Source organism: Pomacea canaliculata, linkage group LG5 (genome assembly GCF_003073045.1).
Source record: "Pomacea canaliculata isolate SZHN2017 linkage group LG5, ASM307304v1, whole genome shotgun sequence".
NCBI lineage: Eukaryota > Metazoa > Mollusca > Gastropoda > Architaenioglossa > Ampullariidae > Pomacea > Pomacea canaliculata.
This window is the reverse complement of record NC_037594.1, coordinates 11,171,902-11,187,303: the sequence shown is the minus strand read 5'-3', so window position 1 is coordinate 11,187,303 and position 15,402 is coordinate 11,171,902. Positions and strand designations below refer to the sequence as shown.

Here is a 15,402-nt window from a genome sequence, read left to right as displayed (position 1 = left end):
ACCACGGGGACAGGTTTCAGTGCTACCCCGGATGTGGCCAACAACATCTAACGACCGCCGTCTGACGGTGATCGATGACATTGTCTACGGCACGAGCACTTGTAGAAGCTGTCTACACATGGGTGGAGACTGTTCACATCGATGACGCCGACGAGAGCGGTCTGCGTGACCACGTGCTCACGAGTAATGGCGATTGACCTCTTTCAGCACAATGGCCGAGGCCCCTATCTCTGAGTTTATGACGAAGATGACTGCGGTAGTGGTGTATTAGCCAGCGGCAGCCGGGGCTGAGTGGCAGAAGTATTGTTACGAGAACTGTGGCGGAAAATAAATCATTCAGTTCACACATACACACACGCACGCACGCACGCACGCACGCACGCACGCAAACGCATGATACATGTGTGCAAACACACGGTTGTCTCTTTTCCTGTTTCTCAAAAAAATCATCGTCTGCATGTCTTGATATGACATCATCATCATATTCATCATCAGCATCATCATCATCATTTTTTTTCTTTCGCTTCTTCTGTCTTCAACTGGCCAATGTTATTGCAGATCGATTTCGCTAACCACAAGAATCGTTAGTCCCCGAGATCGTCTCTGTCCGGTGGTCTGGAATTGTGAACTGTGCTCACTCTTTCACGTCGGCTATGTCAGCTTCTTTTTTCACAGAGAGGATGAGAGTGGCAGGACCATTCTTCCGGCGAACATTGTACAGAAGAAGAGCACTTGTGCGAAGACTAGTGGGTGCCAAACCACTGGAGCCATGGTGGGCTTACACAGCCAGACGAGGCTCTTGGGGGCGGAACCGGGATTCGATTGTGTTCCCTGTATGCTCACCAGTCCTGCGAGAAGCTTAACATGTTATACAGGAACAGAATAGATTTTTTTGTATTTATGGCCCCACAGGACTTGACAGAAGGGAAAGGACGAATGAAAAGCCAAATTCTCTTATCTGGATGGCATCACATTAATTCCAGTCTAAGAGTTGTTGTATTTCAAATTCTGACTTGGAAATTGTGATTCAGTGTCATAAATACTCTTTGAGAAATTCATCGGTAAAAAATTGCCGAATGGACGTTAAGGAACTGTTTTCTACAGCAGAGACAATGAAAATAAATAAATAACAATTGTAGGAACTGTTTTCTACAGCAGAGACAATAAAAATAAATAAATAACAATTGTATATAATGTGTTCTGTCTATTAAAGGAAGTGGACTTGTTTCCATGTCAAGTATCCCTCTAAATCACAAGACTCGATATCAATGTCTGGCAGGTGCCTATGTGCGTCCATCGGCCAATGGCGTTTGCAAGGTCTAGTGCCATACCTCGCCTCTCATTTCATTTCGGCAATTGTTCACGCTTGTTTACACGTGATAAACATGTTTCAACTTCTGATTAACATGCTCCCATTTTGCAATTTGCGGACAAGCACGATGCTTATGTTTACACTTCAATAACAGAAATTTTTAAGGCCGTCCGGATGACAGAAGCTTCCAGTGTAGTCGTATACCCCTCGTCTGCTAATGAGGGCGACTACGTCACTTCCTCCTCTAGTGTCAAGGCCGGGAATGCTGATGCATGCTGATCAACGGCTCTTGTGTTTCTCACGCGCGGCAGTGTGTTTCTGCCTTGGACAACCTCCCGTGAGATGACGAATGTCCTTCACACGTTTGGGCATCACACAGGCTACAACACCGGCTTGGAGGTCAGTCCCCCGACTTCCACTTCATCACGTGATGACGTGTCCCTTTCTTGCCCCCAGTTTCCCGATACCCGCTCTGGCCTCATCCTCAACCCCGCCCCCCACCTCCACGCCCTCCCCCGCCCATCCCGCGCCGATCCGATCGTCTTTGTAGAGCTTTAACGTTTCACTGCGCCTGCGCACGCGAGTCACGTGCCGCGTTTCTATGCGCATGTACGTTATCTCCTTGGAAGCGGAATTATTTTTCCTCGCAGAGGGAACACCGACAGTCGAGGGGCTGAAATATGCAAACAATGAACGAAACTAAATTAAAAGAGGTTTTCAATTATATTGTATATCGTGGACGAATGCCAGTGACGAATTACTGATGTGAACATGTCAAGAAACCCGCATGGATATCTGTAACTCCGAGTTTACTCCTGCAATAATCCTAAAGTTACAGAGCTTTAATAAAACCCACAAAATATCTCCACAGCAACCAAGAAACATACACATCTAGAAAAATCAAATAAACCTCCAGGGATCGAACTCACACAAACTGTCAGCGTTCCTCTGTTTCTGCTCCACTGCAATCTGTGAACAAATGTTACAGACTAACCTATTTGATTAAATAGGTAATATCTATACAACCGCAAGTGGCTGAGATATTCTTCGTCATATTTATGGTGGGAAAATAATTTCTTCTCAGAGGTCAAGAATAGTTTGCGCCATCTTGCCTCCTGACCGCCATTCTCGCGGTGCTGTCACAATTCCGGTTGGCAGCTGGAAGGTTCACAAAGATGGAGCCGCTGGTGGAATAATTACAATCCCACATCTGTTGATGGCAACGCTACTGTCTGTCAGGAAAGTTTACAAATGCGGGTTTTCACACACTACATTCAATTAGGTGAGATCTTGTTTTCTTGACCTCGACTACTTTCCACTTGTCTTGTGAGCAAAATATGTTTACAGGAAGTTCATAGTTATAATTAAATTGTTCTTATCAGTAAGAGAGAGGAGATTGGTATGACGAGAGTAATAGTTAGTGAAAACAGAAGTGCTTGCTTTTACACCACTAATTGCAAATTTCCAGAAATGGTATTGCTTACAATACTGTCCAGTACTGCTCACAGTAGATTAACAAAAGTAGCTGATGAGAAAGAAAATATTGAGACGTGCACGCGCACATGACTCACACACACTCTCACACAAACAAACACACACAAACAAACAAACACACAAACAAACTCACAAACACACAAACTCACAAACAAACACACAAACAAACGCAAAACACACAAACACACAAACAAACACACAAACAAACACTCAAACACACAAACTCACAAAAAAACACACAAACAAACACAAAACACACAAACAAACACACAAACAAACACACAAACAAACACACAAACACACAAACTCACAAAAAAACACACAAACAAACGCAAAACACACAAACAAACACACAAACAAACGCAAAACACACAAACAAACACACAAACACCAAGAGGTCTGTAGATTGCAGCAGACAGTAGCAGCTGAACGCTTCATGACATGGTTACCATCGTAAACCTTCCTCTTTGCGAAAGGTTTATGGTTCTCCACACGCTGGACAATCTCTTCAGGCAAGTCTCATCGAGAGAAGGAAAACAATTCTTGCTCACCAGCAGGTGTTAATGTATGTTACCATCAGAAATATCCTCCCACTCCCTCTCCTTCCTCCCTCAGGCTCTCTTTTACCAGCCAGTAGTTATTCAACCTATTTTCTGGTTTCAAGTTTAAACGCCGGACTATACCTTCTAGAAATATTTCTAGAATAGCTAATTTTTCTAGCATACTTTTCGAGAATGAAATAAGCTTTTTCAGACTTTTTAAGCGACCATGTCAACAGAAAAAGTGTGTATGTGGCCGAAATCCTCGCTCTTCCACAAACCAGATTAGACATCCAGAAGAGTAATGCACTCAAAGCTAAGACAAGACAGATGTCAGCCCACAATCCTTTCTCTCACCGCGCTTCCCTTGGTCTCCATGGCAAAAACAAACTTACAAATGATCGTTGGTGAAAAAGACTACCAGCAAATCGCCTTTCAAAGCAGAGAGTCTCTAATTAAATTTTAAAAAAGTATTTTAGAGTGACAAGAAATCCCACATGTCTTCTTCTGAGGACAAGCAATGGACTTGCAAAAGGAAATTACTAAATGGATGACAGCTGAAAAAATGACATTTGGTGGGTAGTCAGCTTCACCATAAACCTGTAAAAAAATATTACACACATCCAACAGTTGAGTATGACTTGTAATTACATTCCATCTATTTTCATCTTTTTTTTCTCCAGTTCCTTTCCTTTCTATCTCTCTTCGTATTGTTTTCAGTTGTTTCATCTATATTCATTTTTTTCTCCCTACCTTTCCTTTCTATCTCTCTTCGTATTGTTCTCAGTTGTTCTCTCTCTTCCTCTCTGTGAGACAGAAAGTGAGAGGAGAGATACATGAACACCCACGTATGCCAGAATTCCCTGAAGCCCGGATGTCAGAATGATGCCACAAGAGAATAAATGACAGAAACCGTCAAAAGACAGACATGCTGGCTGCCATGAAATAAACTGATTTCTCTGACCCGGTCGCTGCCGATAACAAGATCGCATGCATGTGCCAGCTTCTTTCAAGTAGAAAAGATAAAACTTAAAAAAAAAGAATTATGAGCACATATCAGCGATACCTTCGACCTCAACCTGCCCTGTGTTAAAAACCTTGTTTTGAATTATTTTGATGGGCATCTAATTTCTGTGCCTCCAAAAACAATTCGCATAATAAATTTTCTGGTTTTATGAATACATAAAATTGTTTGTGTGTTTGCGGGGAGGTATGCGCTCGGCATTACTTGTTTTCAGACAATAAAGGCAATAGCATCGAAGACTAGCAGAAAACAAAATTGAGGACGACGATGACTTTGACAACGACTGCGAGAATGATGCCAATGGGGATGAGGAAGGTAGCTTTGTACACATCATCCGAGCTGTTAGGTTGACTAGCGGTTGAAAGCTAAAGATATTAATCCTCGATCCCAAAACTTGCTCATTCTCAATGTCTTGAAAATATGTAATATATCAAGGACAGCTGGCTTACAACAGATATACAGCTTCACGTGTTTGTTCTCGAGAACAAGCAATCATCTGCCAACAAAGACAAATGCGGGTCATCTTGTTGTTTTTCACCCAGTATCCATTAGACTTCATTAATCCTCTTCCGGGTTTTGCTCTTGTTTTATTTTTCTTTCTTTCTTTCTTTTTTGTGAAGTTGATGCTGCTGCTTAGGGCTGGTTTCCTCTTCTTACAGCAGATTATCAAGTTCCACACCCACGCGCGCGCGCACACACACATACGCACCGGCGTTCGCATGTTATCTCAGTCCATGTCATCTCCATGAAGGCGATGTGGTCTTGTTAAGTCTGAGGGTGTCAGAATTTATTTCACATTTTCTGTTCTTCAAAGCTTATTTCCTCTTCTGTGTCCGTCTCAGTTGCTCAGTTCCTGCCCACGAGCCTGTCTGTCCTGGCAAAGTTTAACCCAGGGTGACACGCAGTCAAACAGCAGTGGCCAGATTCCATACATGATGGTGGACCACGAGAAGGGCGAGAATTTCGACAGTGGCCAGGATGCTGTATGACCATGTCTTTGCATGATCGGATTCCTCAACATTATCTTTGTGTTTCTTACAGGTCCTTCTACATCTGATGTCATGCGTTAGCGAACAGAAGTTCTCAATGTACACTTGGGAGTAAGCATTTACTGCTCGCTGATTATTGGATAGAGTCCAGCAAAGAAAGAAAGAAAGAAAGAAAGAAAGAAAGAAAGAAAGAAAGAAAGAAAGAAAGAAAGAAAGAAAGAAAGAAAGAAAGAAAGAAAGAAAGAAAGAAAGAAAGAAAGAAAGAAAGAAAGAAAGAAAGAAAGAAAGAAAGAAAGAAAGAAAGAAAGAAAGAAAGAAAGAAAGAAAGAAAGAAAGAAGGAAAGAAAGAAAGAAAGAAATGTAGACTCTGTTCTGTGTGGAAGAGGCAGACACGGTTGCCTACAGACAAATGGACTAACACTTGGCCACTTAGAGAATGGTAATTACATCCTTGACCTTCCCCACTCTGCTCTTCACCTCCTCCACACCCACAAACCACCTCTCACACCACCACGCACGTGACTCTGTAATTTGTGTGGTTTCCTGGCGACAGACGCTGCTGACACTTGCTTCTTGCACCCTGGGCTGCGTGGGCAGGGGGAACATTCCCCAACACTGCCTTTAAAAAGATGTAAATCAGTGCTGTTATCTCCTCTTGTTGTCATTTTGGGTTATCTTCCCTTTAATTATTTTGTTTCTTTTTCAATCTCTCTTTGTGTCTTCCTTCTTTTTCTCCAGCACTCCAACACACTCTGCATCTGCCTCCAGGAGTTTGGAACTTAAAAGACAAACTACATGAAGGAACTGAGACTGTGGAACACAGACTGGTACACCAGCAGGTCACGTGACAGTCTGTTATCTGGATTGTCGTTTCCATATATCCTTGTTATTAAAATAAATATACAAAATAGCGAAATTATCAAAATTCTAATACCGTATAGTATTCAAAATCTTTTCTGTGTGCTAGCTTACAATAAGATGTTCATGATAAATAACTGTATTATAAATGGTATAAAGTGAGGTTTTTTCTCCAAAAGTTCTTGCTCCATAAATATTTACAGAATTCTGAACATATAAACTGCATTTGTCAGGCCATTGCCAAAATCAGTCAGAGAATCCTGTCTCTCCAAGCATTTCCCTACAGCAACTAAACAAAAGAAGGGAGAAGTGGCGGACAACAAATGATTATCTTCATTACCAATTCTTGTCTTGTTTCTTTCCCAGTGTATTCTCGCTGCGGGCAGACGACGATCCTTTGTTGCACATGCGCACAAATCCACAAAGATGAAAAACTTATTGCCAAGAAACAGGCAGCCAATTTGGTTTCCTTAGAAAACTAAAGGGAGGCAGTGAGCATCCTCATTCACTTTCTTTTGAACCTGCTCGGAGCTAATGAATTAGTTTTTCTTTGCTTTTCAAGAAATGTTGCATGACATTTTACTTTTTTCAAATACTGCCTGAGGAACTGCACTTTAGCCAGAAGGAGAGATGAGAGTTAAGGCAATGAGCAGTTTTCAGACTGAAAAATTTCTGAGGTCAGTAAGAGAAGTAAGAGGTTTGGTGGCTCGTGACTGGAGACTTCTTTCACCTGACACACGGATAGATGAAATGTTTTCCCAAACCACAGACACGGAGCAGTCACTCCTCTTTATTTGTTTGATGAGCACCTAGTCCAATAGCTATCTCTCTATGGTACAGTATGGCATGCATGCAGTATCTCTCCACATCTCGCGTTAAACCACGCGACACGTCTCCAAGGTTCACGTCGGTCAGGTGACACTTGACCTTTCTCCAAACCTCACCTGGGAATTGAAAGCAAAGTACTCGTGTCTGGAAAAACCACATTGTTTACAAGCGTGCGTTGTGTAAACAAACCCCAGCCTTAGTACACCTGGAGAGGAAGAAACACTGAGCTGGAAAACAAAGTTTGTACTGTGAGAACCGAGTCTGCTCACCAGCGGGATAACGGGGTGGGTTGGGAGTGTGTGCGGCCACCCCAGCATGGCGGCCAAGTTGATGACTCGCGTGCTGCTGTTCCAGAACCAGCTTCCCAGTCGTTTTACGGCAAACAGATAAAAGGTTCGTTTTTCTTATGCATCCGCTCTCGGGTATCTGGTCTCTAATCTGCGCAGCAATAACAGTTATCCAAGTCCCATGCGCTCTCGCGAGAACCAAACGAACTTTTTTTGAAATCTTTTCAGAGCTGTTATGGGGTAGAGTTTTGTATTGTTGAAGAGTTTAAATGTCGCAAAGCAGTTAACACGACAAATCTGATGTGAAGGTGCAGAATGTAAACTGGCAAGTGTAACAATAATTTGTAATAGACAACTGTGTAACTGTGAGTAATGTTTGAGCGCGTACAGTGATAAGTTCACGAAGGTATTCTAAAACCTCGTCGAGGGTTCAGGCTGTTGCACCTTAACGTCCTTGCTTCAATGTTTGCGTGTTTGCCGCTCCCTCGCATGACCCGTACTACATGACCCCAGCACTCGATACAGTGACGTCTTGGCAATTCCTCCACCTACGTCACATGATCTCTAGTTTCATTATGCAAACGCAAGTCACGCAAGATCAAAGACTGACACGCACGCATGCGAAGAATCCACCCACATCCCATGAGTTTAAAATTTGTATTCACAAGCTGACTCCATGGTCCTGACCTTTGACCAGTGAAGGGAAATAATTGTCTACATTTGTTTTCTCGCAGCCCTTCCCTACAGCTACTTTGTCGTCCTCACTTCTCTTCCTCTGCAATTCGTTGTTTCTCGTGTGTTTGTCTTCTACTGCTCTTCCCAAATATTGTCCATATTCTCCTAAAATTGCACACGTCCTGGAAGGCAGCAAGACAGCTTTCAGCCAATGACATGCATGCAAGCATCCACCTTACAGGTGACACTGGGGATTCTACAGACTTGACATGGCAGTTATCAATCAAACCTCACCTCTTGCTTGACACAATCTGTACAGAATATAGGGTGGATCGGTGGTGCAATGTTTCCCGTCTGTCGCCATTACAATGAGAACTGGATGCCCTGGGTTCAGCTCTCGTCTCGGGCTCGCTGTTCTTTCTCTGCATGTGCCATCTGTTTACAGGGTTGCCTCCTTGCCGGGATGTTGCCTTAGTTGCTTGACAACAATTTTCCCATTTCTCCCCGCACTGAATAACCGCACGTGTTTTGCTTTAAAATTCGGATAAAGAAAAAAAAAATAACACTTCACACGAAATTAACGATTTTTGCATGTTAATAACTCTTCTGACAGCTGATGTCATCATCTAACGAAGGTGCCTGCACAAGCAGCATATTTCTCAGAACACTGAGATGCGAATATTTCAGACAGTTATGATGACACAGTCAGCACGACACTGAACTTGGCTTCTTGAAGGTTCGTTCATCTTAGCGATTCAGTGAACCCAGGATGTTTTCTCACGCATCGGCTCAAAAAAAATAAAAAGAAGTGAACAAGAAATTCAGTATTCATGCATTTATCCTTCAAACACTGAGAATCATTTGTCCCCAGCTTATGAAGTGACCAGCGCGACCCCTGCCCGAGATGAAGACAAAATTAAAGATGAAGGAGATAGGTGGACGGGGCAGAGTTCAAAGAGTCCGCTAAGCGGAGGAATAAAGGTTGAGGACTTGACCTCGTGAACCGCGAGATCGATAGGGATAGGGTTACTTGTAAGGTCAAGTAGAGAACGACTCCTGTAGAACACTGCACTCCATTTTGTCTTGTTTTCAGTCAGCTAGCGGTTTGCTGTAGACATGTACATGTAAACCTCTCTCACACATGCGCATACAAAAAAAAGTTCATTCATTTGAACTTGCTAGGTTCCACAAGTTCTGCAGCGAACGTTGATTTTCATTGTCGATACTTTGCGTTCCCCGGACCTGCTGTGACATCTTGTAACGGTCATCCAGAAGGAAAGAGTCGTTGGTACGCGTGTTTGTCCCTCTCCAGGTTTCAGAACCATACAGCAGGACTGCTTTCACATTGGTGGTGAAGATGCGGGTCTTACTGTGGAAGGAGAATGCTCTGGAGTTCCAGATGGCTGTTGAAAGCTTGCCTGGCCCTGTTGATGCGGCTTTTGATGTCATCATCCGCTCCACCATCTTTGTTGAGGATGCTCCCCAGAGACGTGAAGCGGTCTGTTTCCAGGATGCTCTCTCCTTGAAGTTGGATGAAAGGAAATGTAGACCTAAAATAAGTTGTGTTTTTGCTCACACGACGACCAGTTCAGTCTTTCATCTAAAATCAGTTTTTCTTCTGACCATCACGGCGTCCACGACAGTCCTCGACAAGGTCACATGCCAAGATCACGTGGACACACCAGACCAGCTTCCGTAGCTTAGCTGTTGCAAGTAGAGCTTCCAGGTGTCCTACAAGTGTGTCAACCATGTTTCGTACAAAGTGATTAGTTTTATGTTCCCTGAGATCCGGATCCGGCACTTGCTCTCGAATCGTATCGGCAAGCAGCTTTTGACATCCGCAGACCAGGATTGGAACTACAAGGGTTTTTACAGATTGTATTGTGTAGTAAACCTGATTTATGGCTCTTCCAGCTCCTGCCCAGCCTCGCCAATGCCACTGTTGCCATCCTGATGAGAGTATCTGTCGTGGAGCAAGGAGTCATCCTTTCCAAGGACCACAGCTCCACGACAAACTATTAGAACTATAGATCAAACACCATCTGATGGTATTTGACCTATAGGTCAAACAATCTGACCTAAAGGTCAAACAATCTAGAGCTGACTGAGGTCCTGGGGACAGATTGAGCAGACATAACTGATGCATTGCCTGAACAAACGGACTCTCGTGGATTGCCCGGGGAACACTTTTCACCGCTTTTTCTTGTCTTGACTCCCTAGTAAACCATCAAGCAAACAAATCATAAAATTTTGTTCTGCGCAAACCCACTCTCTGTGATCTGAAGTTCTTGAAAGATGAAAAAAAGAGAGGGAAAAGAGTGGAGTTACCGTATGGTTCTCGAACTATTGCCGTCACCATCATGCCAATCCATTGCCCATAAATACGCCAGACTTCCAATAACCATTAAATAAAATGCACCACGACACACGAGGCTATTAACTAAGTACAGCGATCAAGCGGATTGTAGTATGGGTAATACAATCCACCTCTAGCCTGATAGCTCAGCACAGAAATAATGTGAACTACTGCATGGTTTCAGTCCACCTACTTCATGTTGCCCGACTACAGTAAGCTCAGCAGCAACAACTATTCCCTGGGGAAGTGATTTCCAGCCGACTGCTCCCTGCTATTCGACTCCACTGTCGGACATTCTCACAAAAAGAAGGACCTAAGGCAGTCCTACTGTGGAATATTGGATGTTACGTGGCCATGAACTGTCCGCAGATGAATAATCCGGACGGCGCGGTCACGTAGTGGCCACGTTACGGCGGGTGCAAGTCGCCAAGTATCGGTTTCCCACGGCCAGCGAACCATCTCGAGTACGTTGCCTTGTTTGGGGTTGGTGGCGGGAGGACAGAGGGCACTGGTCGCCCTCCACGTGAACCCGCCAATCGATCTCGGGGTACATCATTTATGACCCATTGGCGGGGTTGTAAAACCTTCAGCACGCTGTAGCTCCAGTGAAAATGTATGGCGAGCAATCAAAACGAGGCACAAAAAGATAAGGACGGTCCCAGTCCCAGCGCCGCCCGGTATTTGTCTTTTGTCAAGAAAAATTTTTATTTTTACTTATTTGTTTTGGTTTTTTTTTTTTTTTTTTTTTGTTTTTTTTTTTTTTGGTGATTTGGTGTGTGGTCTGGGAAGGCTTTCTTTCGTTTGCTTTCATATTTTTATGTATTTCTTTGTTTGTTCGTGAAAAGCAAGTGTTAGAGAACAGTGTGTCGAGTAAAAAAAGAGTTCCCAATGTTTGACAGAAGGAAGGTACGATAAAGTAGCAAAGAGTGTGGGAGAAACCAACAATATGGCCGTCACAAGAACCTAAGTTCGTGTTGACCATTGATGGCACCTTCAAGAGTGTACAACCTCCTCCTCACTCTGAAGACCACATCGAGAAGATGTAGAAGCTAGTCAGACAAGTAGCAAAGACCTCCAGGCCACAGACGACCAAACTAAAGTGGTGAGTGTACTTTGTCAAGGGCATCGGGTCTTGCAAAGACGATCCTGCAGGGAACGAGGCCAACAAAGGAAGGGAAACTGCAGACAATGACCAAAAGTGGAGAGCCTGCCTGTCTGTCATTCACCCGCCATAGAGAATACAGAGAGTGTGTGTGTGTTGGTCGCAATATCCTCAAATCGCCTCTCATCTCATGTTCGCAACCTTGTCTTTCTGTGTGTATGAATGTGTATGAAGGTGCCTTGAAGGATAGTCTTCTACAAGATCACATGACCAGACCAGACCAGCTTCTGTCGCTTGCCTGTTGAAAGTAGAGGTTTTGTGCTACGAGTGTGGCAATCTTGTTTAGGGTCAAGGAACTGATGATGGCTGTGAAGATGAGTAGGTGGAGCAGTTTTGAAGATTGTTTATTGTTATTTCAAGTTAAGACTTAGCACTCGCTTCTGCCTTACTTTTTTTGCTCGTCTTTCTCCCTTCTTCCCTCATCATAGACCGAGTACTCGATAAGGTTTTGGCACTTACACTTTATTAGTTTAATAATTTATATATTTTCTTATATTTGTATAAAAAAATTACGGATATATTGCGTAAGAAGAGTTCGGAAAGTTTGCGAAAATTTTATTTCAACTTTTTCTCCAGGAGCCTGAGGGATGGTGGACTGTTGGACTAAGTAATGGAAGCTGAACTGTATTCATAAAATAATGTTTGCAGGAAGCTTACAGGAATATGAAGGAGGAGCTTTTAATGCCAGGGACTCAACATACGCTATAGCACGACAATTTCTAATTGTTTCTGTTTACACATGAGATAAATATTTTTGTTGCCATTTCTTAATCTTGTAATGGGACGTAATCGCAGTTATGGAGAGAAGACCGTGAAATGGTTAAGAGATAAAAAATTGAAAGGACGATTGTAGGCAAGTATGTTTATGTTTGTATTTACTTACTTGTGTAGGTATGCACGTGTCCATGTATGTTGGTAAATGAGATAATATGAGATATATAGATGCAGGTATTGTGTGTATCGATGAAAATCGTGCAAGCTGGAGTTAGTGGACTTGTTTGGCTTGTTAAGTCTCCTGGGACCGGTCACACCTCATACACCCCGTCTGCACGAACGGCCATGACTCATTATCGAAGCTGGGCCATTGATCCATGACCTGTGACAAATGACCCATAGCTGCCGGAGGGTGTGGCACTGTCGATGGTCAGTAAGCAGATGTTGTTTCACTACTCGTGTTGTAATCTATCTGATGGCGGCCACACCGGGCACTCAGGCTTGTCCACACTCACTCTCACGAGCCAGCTCTCCTTATTTACCACACACTGCGTGACACGAATTCTCACCAACAGTACAGCACCAGCATGGATCCTAATGGATCCTAACACGCCGGGACCTGCCCATGCTTTTCATTTCGCCGGTTGTAGCTACCAACCTGACAGGCGCAAACATCCTGTTTGTGAAGTCTGGCCAATGGCGCAGTGTTATTTATTGGTAAACGAGAGAGATGAAAAAGAGGAAAAGATCAAAGCATGTGGATGAAGACTCTTGTCAAAATTTCAGCGAAAAATTTCAAAAATCATCGCGCCCTGTTATATCACATGACTGATCCGTTCTTCGATGAGCACCCAATCTTCCTCCTCGTGGGAAAGAGAAGACACAAACTGCTGCTAGGTGTTTAATTGGTTGATGAATCACCAACCCACACCGACTGTCGGATTTTTGTCTTCAGCCTTTTCAAGATCTTAAATGTCTATCAACAGGGCCAACATGTTCATGCTATGCAAGAAAGCTTAAATTCTCATTTGGAGGACAGCTTGTGGAAGAAAAGAAACGTGCAGAACTATGGATGCTGGTCATTAACAGCATTCAAATCAATATTTACCGCCATGTTGTTCCTGGCTGCCAGATTAGTCCTCGCCGGAGGGTTTTCAAGTTAAGAGAGAGAGAGAAACAAAATGAATTTTGTGAGTGGAAAACAAACAGCTGCGACTGTACAGAACTCGTTCTTCTCTCAAGAGAGTAAACAGAGTTTGGACACATCCTAGTCTGGTTGCCCTTTACGGTCGCTGCGAGGCTAATATTATTATTCGTAAGAGCGGCGTCAGGCGGCACCACGTGGAAGCCTCCGCCAGAACAAAGAGTGCGGCACGCGATGTCATTCCTGCACATCAGGGGGAGGAATCAATACAGCATGCTGCAGCCGGCGCTGGAGGAGCAATTGTTGCCGGTGTGTCGTCGCCAGACCTGACAATGCCCTTTGTTTTCAGGACTTTAGACAGGGATTCGATGCCATCTCGGTGCGTGCCCGACTGTTTGTGGTGCAACGAACACTTAGATGGTGAGGAAACGAGATAAACACGATGATTGCAAGCTAGCGGCAACGACCGGGAGGGTTGTCGAGGGCAGATAGGTGAAAGACGGAAAGGAGGAAGGAAGGATTGGGACCAGAAGGAAGAGAGCGATGACGAGAAATAAACACTGAGAAACAACTTCACATTAAAATTGTTTAACGGGTATTTGATTTTAAGTATTACTTCTAAGTGGACGGTCTAAATGATGAGCATATTACTGACTGCCTTTGTTTATTGTCGGGTAACAATGATGACAAGATGTTTTATTTGTTTCTGAGTAGGGAAGACAATCTCGAGGCCACAGTTAACAAGCGAGAGTAAGTCATTTTTCTGGGTAAAAATAAAGAACTCAAGGAGAAACATCTTGTTTTCGAAGTTATAAAACGGTTTTGACACTCAGCAGACATGTTTTTGAACCTAGGATATTTTTGCCACCAATTTGTTGTACAAAACATCTGCGGGGCCCGCGGACTGATTAACTTTGGAAACAAAACGTTTGAATCCTCTGTTGCCCCAGGGCAATGACTTACCCCTGCTTCATAACTACTGTCCCAGGTGTATCAGACAGCAAGAAAATGTAACTTACAGGTTCTTTAGACCACAATACGTAATACGAAGTTTTGGACTTAAAGATGATATCAATATAACTTACAAGTGTGATGATGCTCGGTCAACTCTTGTTTCAAATTGCCGACTCATTGAGTATTAAACAAACAATTACTCATTACACGCAATATTTACCTGTTAAAATTTCATCAAAAACTTACTTCATGTTCAAGCAGACGTCCTCCCAAAAACGAAAGCAGACGTGTAATCCAGAATGAGGCAGCTGCGCTGATTCCTTGCCTTCAGTTAGCAAAGCAGACGACGGAGGCAGCTTCCCAGACGTTTAACGACGTGCACTTCCAACGGTCACTTGGACCTGTGACCCCAACAAACTTTCCCAAGACTGCACCTATAAACATGTCACACATGGGTTGGGCTGTCCCTAACCAAATAAGTTCTTTGGATAATGTTCCTCCTTCACAGCTAGCCGGGAAATGCAAATATCTTTGGGAAGATCCTTTAACTAAGCATGGATGCCTGTCTGGAACTGTGCTATGGCATGGAGTGATGAAAAGTGAGAATATTTTTGTTGAAATTAAACTGTCTAAATCCAGAGATTGGTTGCAAGACAGTTTGTAAAAATTTCCATGTTGACTGAAGTGAAAGTCTTTTGTCAATACGTCCGCAATGTACAAAGAGCTTATTTCAACCAAAAGAAGCAGATAGTTGCTACACCTCTACCTCGTAGCACCAGACAGGTGGAGGTGTATCTAGAACACAAGTTTGGCTTTGTTACGCCGAGTTGAAATTGTTTTCACTAACTTTGGAAGAGCAGCCATTGTCTTCCCTTTCACACCGCAGAAGAATTTTTTTTCTGGAATCTTCATGAACATCTTACCAAAACATTTTTGTTGTAAACAATCCAGCAGCGGTGAAGACCTCATCCAGCTTGAAGAAAGCGTTCTAATTATATGTAAGAATCATTCCTCTCTATAATAAATTAGACAAGGTAATATAGTTTCCCTTTCTTCGTTTTGCACA

At 43.3% G+C, this 15,402-nt stretch overlaps 1 protein-coding gene across 1 annotated transcript in view; it reads right to left on the bottom strand.

Annotated features, from left to right (window-relative positions):
- Window positions 1-15,037, bottom strand: part of LOC112565387 — a 112,344-nt gene extending 97,307 nt beyond the window's left edge. The window contains exon 1 of the mRNA XM_025240812.1: window positions 14,583-15,037. The gene's annotated coding sequence lies outside the window, so the exon portion shown is untranslated. The remainder of the gene's footprint in view (window positions 1-14,582) is intronic.
- Window positions 15,038-15,402: the final 365 nt, after the last annotated feature.